This window comes from Ornithorhynchus anatinus, chromosome X1 (assembly GCF_004115215.2).
Source record: "Ornithorhynchus anatinus isolate Pmale09 chromosome X1, mOrnAna1.pri.v4, whole genome shotgun sequence".
NCBI lineage: Eukaryota > Metazoa > Chordata > Mammalia > Monotremata > Ornithorhynchidae > Ornithorhynchus > Ornithorhynchus anatinus.
The window spans coordinates 29,994,432-30,005,693 of NC_041749.1; the positions used below are offsets into that span (position 1 = coordinate 29,994,432).

The 11,262-nt window shown below is 41.1% G+C and overlaps 1 non-coding gene across 1 annotated transcript; it reads left to right on the top strand.

The window, feature by feature from the left end:
• Positions 1-3,522: 3,522 nt before the first annotated feature.
• On the top strand, positions 3,523-3,594 carry TRNAA-UGC. Its single transcript has one exon. It is a non-coding gene; the product is annotated as a tRNA-Ala (tRNA).
• The last annotated feature ends 7,668 nt before the right edge of the window (positions 3,595-11,262 follow it).

Sequence of the window (11,262 nt, forward strand, 5' to 3'; positions counted from 1 at the left end):
TAAATTCTGATATAAGGATTGACAGATCAGAGAAGCAGCATGGCCTAGTGGAAAGAGGAGAGGCTTGGAAATCAGAAGCCCTGACTCTAATCCCTGCTCGTCCACTTGCCTGCTGTGTGACCTTAGGCCTGTAGCTTCCCTTTTCTGGGCACCAGTTTCCTCATCTGTAAAATAGGGATTCAATACCCTTTTTCCCCTCCTACTTTGACTGTGAGTCTATGAGGGACAAGGACTACATTCAAGCTGATTAACTTGGATCTACCACCAGCTCTTCTAATGGTGCTTGACATACAGTAAGCACTTATCAAATGCCATAATAATCATTGTCTTATATTTGCTCCAGTGCTTAGGCACATGAGGGATTATTTAACATTATGTACTTTTTAATTATTATTATTAAATTCCTATGACAGTAATATATTTAGGGTGACTAAGAAGCCATTAATCCCCAGATATGTCCAAAATCAAAACACAAGTGTTTTCACATCAGCATTTTCTCCCTTAGCCACCTATCCTATAAAGGCTTCATGTAGCAACATGACTGGAAAGAAAATTACAGATGACTTACTCAAAGATCAAACTATTCTAATTTCTCTTCTCATTAGAGAAAGTACTGATCAACTGCTTTGTGGACATAAACAAGAAGGCATTCCCTCCAAATTTCTCCCTTCTTTTTCTGAGGCAGCCAGAGCTTAGGCCACGGAGCTCTTTCCTCAGGGAGAAAGCTATTCTTTGGTTATGCACCTATGCTACAAATACTGCTGCATCTTCCTTTAAACCTGGGAAACAGTTACAGCAAGCAAGCAGTACGGTGCATTGCAATCAATACATGGACAATAAAGGACTGTCTGTGAGCATACAATTAGGTAGGGACTGTGGGTCCTACCTTTGCCTTCTCAGATGCACTCGTATCCACAGGTGAATTTTACCATTAAAAGTCTTGTCTTGGAGCCTGAAGGATCAATCTAAAAATCAAATGAAGCCCAAATAAAGAATAATCATGAACCACTTCACTTGCTCAACTTTGAAAACCTGACCTTTTCTTATTGCTTTTGTAGCCTATTTTATGATTTAGATGTATGCGTTGCAATGCCCAACTTACCCTGGGTTGCAAAATTTGCTTTAGCTTGTTATTGGACCTGAATGGCCAAAGAGGAATTAAGGACAGCTTGCCAAAGGGGGTACATGAGCTACTTGCCCCGAAGTCCATCCCCTGGCTAATCTAAAGCAGGGCCCTTCTACCATGCAGTTGTCCTTCATCACATGTACTCTGCACATATTAAGCATTCAATAAATACCATCGATTGATTGATTAATTGATCGATCCCTAACTGCCCAGATAAAGGTGTGGTGATATACCCCAAGGATAAGCAGGCAGGACAGGGAGCGCATTTCCCCTTTGTATAAGAGTTCAAGAACTATGCTTTAAAACCCCTTCAAAAATCCACTTCCCATTTCCCCACTTCTAGAGGTTTTATTATTATGATGTTAGAGAGAGTTGTAGAAACAACATGGAGACAGCACAGGTCTGGGAATCAGAATCAATCAATCGTATTAATTGAGTGCTTACTATGTGCAGAGCCTGGGCGAGTACAATATAAAGGAGCCAACAGATATGCTCCCTGCCCACACGGAACTTATGGCTTAGTGGAAAGAGCATGGGCTTGGGAGTCAGAGGACGTGGGTTCTAATCCCAGCTCCGCCACTTGTCTGTTATGTGACTTTGGGCAAGCCACTTAACTTCTCTGGGTCTCAGTTACCTCAACTGGAAAATGGGGATTAAGACTGTGAGCCCCGAGGGACAACCTGATTACCTTGTATCTAGCCCAGTGCTTAGAACAGTGCTTGGCACATAGTAAGTACTTAACACATACCATTATTATTATTATTATAGTTTAGAGAAGATCTGGGTTCTAATCCTGGATCCACTATTTACCTGCTATGTGACATTAGGCAAATCCCTTAACTTCGCTATGCCTTAGTTTAAATGGGGATTCAATACCTGCTCTAACTCCTATTTAGACTATGAGCCCAATATGGGACAAGGACCATGGCAACCTGATTATCTTTTATCTACCCCAGAGTTTATTATTCTGCCTGGCATATAGTAAATACTTAAATATCACAATAACTACGTAAGCTACTCAGGAAAAAAATGAATAATTTTGACTCAGTCTTATCATAAATTAAAGAATGGTGTAAAATAGTAGCTCCCATGACAATTTACCTCAGGTAGGCAATAAAAAGGCCATTGATTCATCTGTATCACTGAAGAAAAACTGGATGAAATCAAGCCTGTATAATTGTTTTGGAAATATGCTCCATCATGTTGTTTTCAGATTAATTATCTGACCCCAAAAATCATCTGAAGTGATTAAATAAAAGCCTTGGTCAGTACCAGTTAGATTTGCATGTGTTGGCTTTGATAATTTATTCATTGACTAATTAGTTCAGCCAAATCTTATAGACTGTGTCTTCTTAGCTGGCCCAGATGGTATCTCATTAGATTGATGATACAAAATAAGACCCCATACTGTATTTGTCAGACATCCTACAGTGTCACTGAGATTCAGAAAAATGGTTTGATAAACACTTTCACTTTAGCCCTCTTAAAACACTCAGATTTGCCAAAAAAAGCCCCAAACTCATTTAAGATCATTAGCAATTCTTTAGCTTCGAAAATATCACAAGGGAGTTAATAGGATAACACTTCCTAGAGTTGTAGCTCAATGTGGAATAAGGAGCAGGCTTGATTCCACTTATTCATGTTACAATGAAAACTATTAAATTTGGCTGCTGTTCAAATGATATAGAAAAACACAAACAAGAAAAGGCTCAAAGTGGGCAGAGTAATACAAGAACTAATATAAGCAGTAAACCAGGAGTCAGGTAACCTAGATTCTAAAACTTGACTTTGGCAATGGCCTTGGTTAAGTCGCTTGTTTCCTTTCTTTATTAGTCCTCATCTTTAGTCATTGAGTGGGCACAAGAATATCTGCTGAAGCTAGAGGGTTGATATTATGTGCATTTTACCAAGACAAGTGAATCAAATGCGCCAAATTAAATAATTTTTAATTCATGTATCTGAGTTAAACCTACTTGGTTGGAATGCACATATTTGTCTATTACAAAGTCAGAGGTTAGCCACATTTCTCTAAAACACTGATTTCAAATATTAAGGCCAGCAAAATTAAAGGTATTATCAGGAAGTGCATAGAAAAAAAAATAGCCTCTACATGAGCCATAGCATGTCCTCACCTGGAACTATGTGTGTACCTATTGCCACACATTCAATCAAGGACATGGACATTACAGGCTAGCAAAGATCACTTCCTGTTGAAGTGATCTGTACTTACATTTTTGCTTTGGGAGGCTCCCTAACCAGGTAGGTAAGCTTATGATAATAATAATGTTGGTATTTGTTAAGTGCTTAATATGTGGAGAGCACTGTTCTAAGCGCTGGGGTAGATATGGGGTAATCAGGTTGTCTCACGGGAGGCTCACAGTCTTAATCTTAAGAGGGGGGATGTAGCTCAGTGGTAGAGTGCATGCTTTGCATGTATGAGGCCCCGGGTACGATCCCTGGCATCTCCATTCTCTTTAGAGAAGCAACGTGGCTCAGTGGAAAGAGCCCGGGCTTGGGAGTCAGAAGTCATGGGTTTGAATCCCAGCTCTGCCACTTGTCAACTGTGTGACTGTGGGCAAGTCACTTCACTTCTCTGTGCCTCAGTTACCTCATCTGTAAAATGGGGATGAAGACTGTGAGCCTCATGTGGGACAACCTGATTACCCCATATCTACCCCAGTGCTTAGAACAGTGCTCTGCACATAGTAAGCGCTTAACAAATACCAACATGATGATGATGATTAATCCCCATTTTACAGGGGGGGGAACTTAACAGAGAAGTTAAGTGACTTGCCCACAGTCACACAGCTGACAAGTGGCAGAGCTGGGATTCGAACCCATGCCCTCTGACTCCCAAGTCTGGGCTCTTCCCACTGAGCCATGCTGCTTACCCCATCTCCTCCTAAGCTACCTTTCCAGAGTGGCTTTCTTGCCCATCTTCTCAGCAGCCTAAACTCACCACACACAGCTCTAAGCACCCATCATGTTCCCTCCCCACCCAATCATGAAAGATCCTTTTTTTTTTTTGGAGAAGCTTCCTTATACGGACAGACTGAAGAGCACGAAATATTTTAGACAAATATGGAGAGGTCACGATTTACATTTCCAAAACCGAGAAAGTTTTGGACAGGGGCCAAATCATCCATAATGGGACATAGGGGTACCGACTGAAGGTTGACAGTGGTAGGTTTGAAGCAAACAGTAAGGGATATTTTTTTATTCAAGTTCAATCTGGAACTTGTTCTACAGTAGAAATTATAAGAAGTAATAAGAATCAATCAATCAAATGAATCCAGAAGACTTGGATGAATTAATGAATTGGCAGAGTAGCCTTTTAAAGAGAACATTAGGAATTTAGGGAGAAAGATTAGGGATTTTTAGATGGCACATAAGGGGGAGAATGAGCATACTGTTGCTCCAATCAATCAATCCATAGTACTTATTGAGCTCCTCCTGTCTGTAGAGTAGTAGTAGTAATAGTATTTACTAGGCACTTGTTGTGTATTGTGCTCTGCACATGTGAGTAAAACAGAATGAGTAGGCAAGATCCTTGCTCTCAAGGATATTATAATCTAGTTAGGAGGTGAGACTGGCCCCGAAACTGGAATACATGAACCAATGTTCTAACCCGGTAACAACTTTCTTATTAAAGCAGATGATTTAGTCTGCTTTAGAACCCATACCCTCTCACCTAAAGATTTCAACTGGCAAAGTCTCATCACCACTTACCTATCCCTAGGTAAAGAGAAGCAGTGTCGCTCAGTGGAAAGAGCATGGGCTTGGGAGTCAGAGGTCATGGGTTTGAATTCTGACTCTGCCACTTGTCAGCTGTGTGACTGTGGGCAAGTCACTTAACTTCTCTGTGCCTCAGTTACCTCATCTGTAAAATGGGGATTAAGACTGTGAGTCTCACGTGGGACTACCTGATTACCCTGTATCTACCCCAGCGTTTAGAACAGTGCTCTGCACATAGTAAGCGCTTAACAAATACCAACGTTATTATTATCCCTAACCACGCACAAACACAAAATGAGCACAGAATGGAAATTGAGACAACAAAGTAGAAGCAGCCAGAGGTGAGACGAGAGATTGTTCATACTGCTTCTTCCATGATCACTCCCTCAAAATTCAGGCATTTGGGGTTGAAAATTCCCTTCAAGAGTCCCAGGGAAGGAACATATTCTGGTGAGACAACAGGAGCTGTTAAAAGTTTTTCTTCTCTCATGCTCTTGCCCTAGCAGTTTGTCTACTTCTTCCTGGAATCCTCAGAGTTTTCACTTCATCCAGGTAGTCCAAAACAATTCAACAGGAATTAAATAGAGAGTTCTCAACAGAAAGAAAGCAATCATTATATCACTCTCTCCTGGAATGCCCTCGCTCTTCATATCCAACAGACAGTCACGCTCCTCTCCTTCAAAATCTTACTGAAGGCACATCTCCAAGAGGCCTTCCCTGACTAGATACTCATTTCCTCTTCTCCCACTACCATCTGCGTTACCCTTATATTTGAATTTACATCCTTTATTCACACCTCCCTCAGCCCCACAGCATTTATGTACATATTCATAATTTATTTACTTATTTTAATGTCTGTCTCTCCTGCTAAACTGTAAGCTCATTGTGTGCAGAGTGCTTATCAACCAACTCTGTTATATTGTACTCGTCCAAGAGTTTAGTACAGTGCTCTGTACACAGCAAGTACTCAATAAATATGACTGAGTGATGGATAAGCACTTAGTTATAATAATAATAATAATAATACATAGTAGTGCAGGCCTTCCAAGATCTACTGACTGATAGGTTTTCAGAAAGGTGTTGGAAGAGACATCTAATCTTTATCAACTGTGGAGTGAAGTTCCCCTTTGCTTTTAGGGTAGAGCTGTCACTGCATGCAAAAATGAAGCAGACTGGAACTATGAATGAGCATATCTGCATTTGTTCATTAAGGCTTAAACCATGAAAATATGATCGGGTCAGTAAAATGATAAAGATCATTGCAACTTTTATTCCCCTTAAATATTTGCTGCTGAAACATAGCAGGTAATCCTTACACTGAAGATGATCTAAAAAGACCACACTGTTTCTAAATTCATCAGAAGTCTCAACGTAGAGAGAAAAGAGGAGAGTATATACCTCAAACAATGAGATACCAAATCATAACTACATTAAAAGACAATTCTTTTGGGAGAAAATCTTGGATTTGTGGGTTGTGGACAAAAAAGTCCAGGTTCAGACTTAACCTGAGAATGAAATACATAAGGATGCAATCTAGGGCCTACTGTCTCTATTAGCATGCAAATTATTTAACTGTATGAAAGAGGAAAACCAACCGAAAAAATGAGAATTCTCAGTAATAGCAAAGGGGGCTTCCAGAGTTTCCATTTGCCAGAATTGTCATTCCACTCCTAGACATTAGGGCTCCTCCCCCAGCTTATGATGTAGGGTTAGTTTAATCAAAACCGATACTATGGATTCTTTTTCTTATACTTCTTCCAGGCCAAATTGTGTTGCCGAAGCCAAGGCCAGATGTGCCCAGAGCAGAATGTTCTACAGCATTAGCACACATGGGGTATGTGTTGCAATTAAGCAATTGTAGTCGTTATTTCAATATACCATAAATGCCCCAAGGGCTATAAAAGGCCAGAGCCGCTTATGGAGGCCAAGGACAACAAACACGGTAATGGCAGAAGACTGGTTTCCTTGTAATAGCTACACTGTTTGTTTATTAGTCTGTAATTTGTTTATTTTTCTTTTCCCAAGAAAAATTCAAAAGGGGATGTCAGATGAGAAATTCAATCAAACATGAGTCTCTAAAGAGACTTATCCTGGGGCCCTGCCTGGGTTTATTTCAAGATGACAGCTGGCACCTGTGGCCTACAGTGAAACACTTTCTGACACTGATGGAATGGGACAGGTGGCAGGGCTGGCAGAAAGTGCCACATGTGATTGATAAAGCGAGTTAAGTGTCTCAGGCTTATAGAATGTCATTAACATTCAACACTTCCCCTGTTCAGGAGACCAGCAGTCTCCAACTCTGTACATAATACAGGCCACAATGGGAAAGAAAGTGGAGGGCAATGGGGTAAAGGCAGTTCGGGGAACTTAACCTTCACTAACCCTAAATAAAAGACAAAGTGTGGCCTAGTGGATGGAGCACGGGCCTGAGAGTCAGAAGGACCTGGTTTCTAATCCTGGCTCTGTCACTTGTGCTCTGTGTGACCTTGGGCAAGTCACTTAACTTCTCTCTGCCTCGGGTACCTTATCTGTAAAATGAACATTTAGACTGTGAACCCCATGTGGAACATGGACTGTGTCCAACCTGATTAGATTGCAGCTACCCCAGCACTTAGTACAGTGCCTAGCACAAAGTACTTAAATACAAATTTTGTTAAAAAAAAAAAGACAACAAACCCTACTTTCTAAAACACAAGAGCACCTAAGGAATGGAAATTATATACGAAGACACTGTTTAATATTTTGAAGTTGCAGCAACCTTAAAGCATGAATTTTACAATTTTCTGGTTGCCAATGTGATAACAGAACTATTCCATTCTTAGCTATATAAAGCTGATTGCTTTTGAAGATGACACCATTGACGAGGAGCTCCTGTTTAAGGGGTTGATGTGACTGAAAATGCCAAAGCACAAATGGCACTCTCCTCCACACAACTTATATTTTCAAGGAGAGTTCCTTGCAGTACAGGCTTAGTCTATGAGGGAATTAATCCCAATACTTGCTAAATTTCCAATAAATCAATCAAGGAGAGTCACTCTTATTCTGATTGCTGCTCATTAGTCTGGGCTAAATGCTGCAGTGGTGTCCTATAATGCCTCATTATACTGTTTGAGACTCTCCCTCATTAAGTCCTTAAAACCATTTATTCTGCTCTCCCTACTTAGACATGTCTCATTTCACTTCACCAAACAGCAGTGGCTTGGGTATTCTGCTATCATCTACTTCCTCCACCTTTCCCACTCAGTGAAATTCTGTTGGTAAATCTTTTCTGGCCATTTGAGTGGAGTACTCAGTAGTATTTATTGGACACATACTGTATGCAGAGCACTGTAGTAGGGAGAGAACAACATGAAGTAAGAGTAATAATGATAATATTTGTTAAGCACTTACTATTTGTCAAGCCCTGTTCTGGGCCATGGGATAGATGAACGCTAATCAGATTGGACACAGTTCCTGTCCCACATGGGGCTCACAGTCCTGACCCCCATTTTACAGATGAGAAAACTGAGGTGCGGAGAAGTGAAGTGACTTGCCCAAAGTCACACAGCACATAAGTGGTGGAGCCAGAATTAGAACACAGGTCCTTATTAATCCCAGACCCGTGCTCTATCCATTAGATAGCATTTGATGGACACTCATTTGATGCAGTGTACTTTTCTAGGCATTTGGGAAGTACAGAATAACTGACTTATTCCCTGCCACTGTATCAAGAGAGATAAAAGACATAAGATACACGAACCCTGCCCACAAGAATTTTATAATTTGAGTGTGATAGCTTGTCTAGTGAAAAGAGCATGGGCAGGGACTGCGTCCATACAACTGCAGTATCTGAACAAAGTTAAGCACTCAATAGATATGACTGATTACAACTGCCTGATCTATGATCTTGGACAAGACACCATTTCTGTGCCTCAGTTTCTTCATCAATCTACCTCAATGTTTAGTACATTGTTTGGTACATAGAAAGTACTTAAGTCCATCATTATAGGGTTTCTCCTTACTTGTAAATTTATACAGGAATGCTATAATGTATCCAGGTGATTTGACATTTTCAAGGCACTGACTTGCACAAAAGTTGTGTCTACAGTTGAGGCTTCACATTTTCATTTTTTAATCTCTGCTCCTTTTCAGTAGTGGAAGGCACATTGAGGAGAACATTGCAGCATTCTTGCCATCTGCATAAGACTTCCACTGTCTAAAACGAGGATGGCTCGATCTGTATTCTTCAGTGGAAACTTGATAGCATCCCTTTCCAACACTAGCAAGATTTTAGCCCAAATCTTTACAAACAGTCTTTTGTGGGATAAACTGATGGGTTGCTACCACACTCTTCTCTGATAAAACTGTTGGTCTTTGATGCCAGTAATTTTAGAGAGCTCTCTCACTTTGTGAACATGCTCTGGATTTGCAGGAAAGGTACATTTTACCTTGGCTCAAGCACATCTATCCTTTTACACTATTTCCCTGTCTCCTCACCTTTGAAGTGTTTTCACTTACTTGAATACAGAGATTAAATGCCCATTCCAACAGGTGCTTATTCTGTTTGGTATTAGATTAATGATAGATCTTTAGAATAGTGCATTGGGTGGCTTTTGGAAAATTAAATGTCTACACTTTAAAAGAAAAATCTAATGCAAAATGTTTTAGAATAGTATATATTTAGCTTGCTATTTGATCCTGTAATTATATTTACTGCATCTTTCACCACCGCTTTCAATATATTTATATTGTTTTGGCTAATGCTTGGATTTTGGGAATATATTAATGCCCTACTGGAAACCGTACTTTGCTTAATCCTCCTCCACTTTTCATTCATGCATTCATTCAACTGTATTTAGTGAGTGCTTACTGTGTGCAGCACAATTGGTAGAGTACAAAATAACAATAAACAGACACATTCCCTGCCCACAATTAGCTTACAGTCTAAAGGGAGCTTACTTAATACTCCATTTGTAATTAATCAATTGAGTGCTAATCAAGGAGTCCCTGTAGACCAGGCCCCTAGTTCTAAATGACAACAATATATACAATCCAGATACACATCATTCACTGTCTGCTGATGTAGCCTAGGATCCAAAAGCACCTCCCGAAATTGTTCCCACCACTGCAGGGAAGTGCATTTCCACACCACCCCTTCCTCCCTCAGTCCAAACACTTTCAAGTCAGTGACTTCCAGAGCAGGCTCTTCACTCTGGCTAAAGCTCAGGAAGGAATTAGTGCAGATAGCACAAGAACGGACTGAGCAGAGGTCTCAGGCTGATTTAGTTTTTCCCTCCTCTCCCACCCCAATCCCCTCTCAGAATCACACCTGGAGAGTTTCCAGTACTCCAGCAGTCACTATGAGGGAGAAGGTCAAGCAGAGGCATACCCATTCCATTCCTAGCTTGGGCAGTAGCTAGCAAGTGGAAGGCAATCTGCTAAAAGTCAAAACTCACCTGTGCTGGGCAGCAGCAGCAAGGGAGAGAGGCGAGGGCGGAGACTCAAGTTAACTTTGCAGAAGGCAATGGTAAACCACTTCCATATTTTTACCAAGAAAACTCTATGGATACAATTCCAGAGTGACTGCAGACAGACGTGGAGTATTAGAGAAGCAGCGTGGCTCAGTGGAAAGAGCCTGGGCTTGGGAGTCAGAGGTCATGGGTTCGAATCCCATCTCTGCCACTTGTCAGCTGTGTGACCTTGGGCAAGTCACTTAACTTCTCTGTGCCTCAGTTCCCTTATCTGTAAAATGGGGATTAAAACTGAGCCTCATGTGGGACTACCTGATTACCCTGTATCTACCCCAGTGTTTAGAACAGTGCTCTGCACATAGTAAGCGCTTAACAAATACCAACATTGTTATTATTATTATTCTGGGAGAGACGCGCCCATGGAGTCATTATGGGTCAGAAACGATAGCATAAGACAAGACCTACCCCAATCCATTCTACTTTCAGCAGAAGAAACAGAAAACCTGTTCAACCACTGGCCCTTCCCAGCTTTGCATTTATTAAATACACCCAGGCTACCCTTCTTTCCCACTCTAATTCTGTGCTGCCTTCGGTGGGATTAGAGAAGCAGCATGGCTTAATGGAAAGAGCATGGGCTTGGGAATCAGAGGTCATGGGTTCTAATCCCAGCTCCGCCACTCATTAGCTGTGTGACTTTGAGCAAGTCACTTAACTTCTCTGTGCCTCAGTTACCTCATCTGTAAAATGGGGTTTAACATTGTGAGCCCCATGTGGAACAACCTGATTACCTTGTATCTACCCCAGTGCTTAGAACCGGCTTGGCACATAGTAAGTGCTTAACAAATACCATCATTATTATTAGGGAGTGGTGGCTTGGGAGGAAATCACTGTCCCTTCTTCTCCCAGGACTCTTTTCACTCTGACTGAAGCTGGAAATGCTCTGGGCTGAAG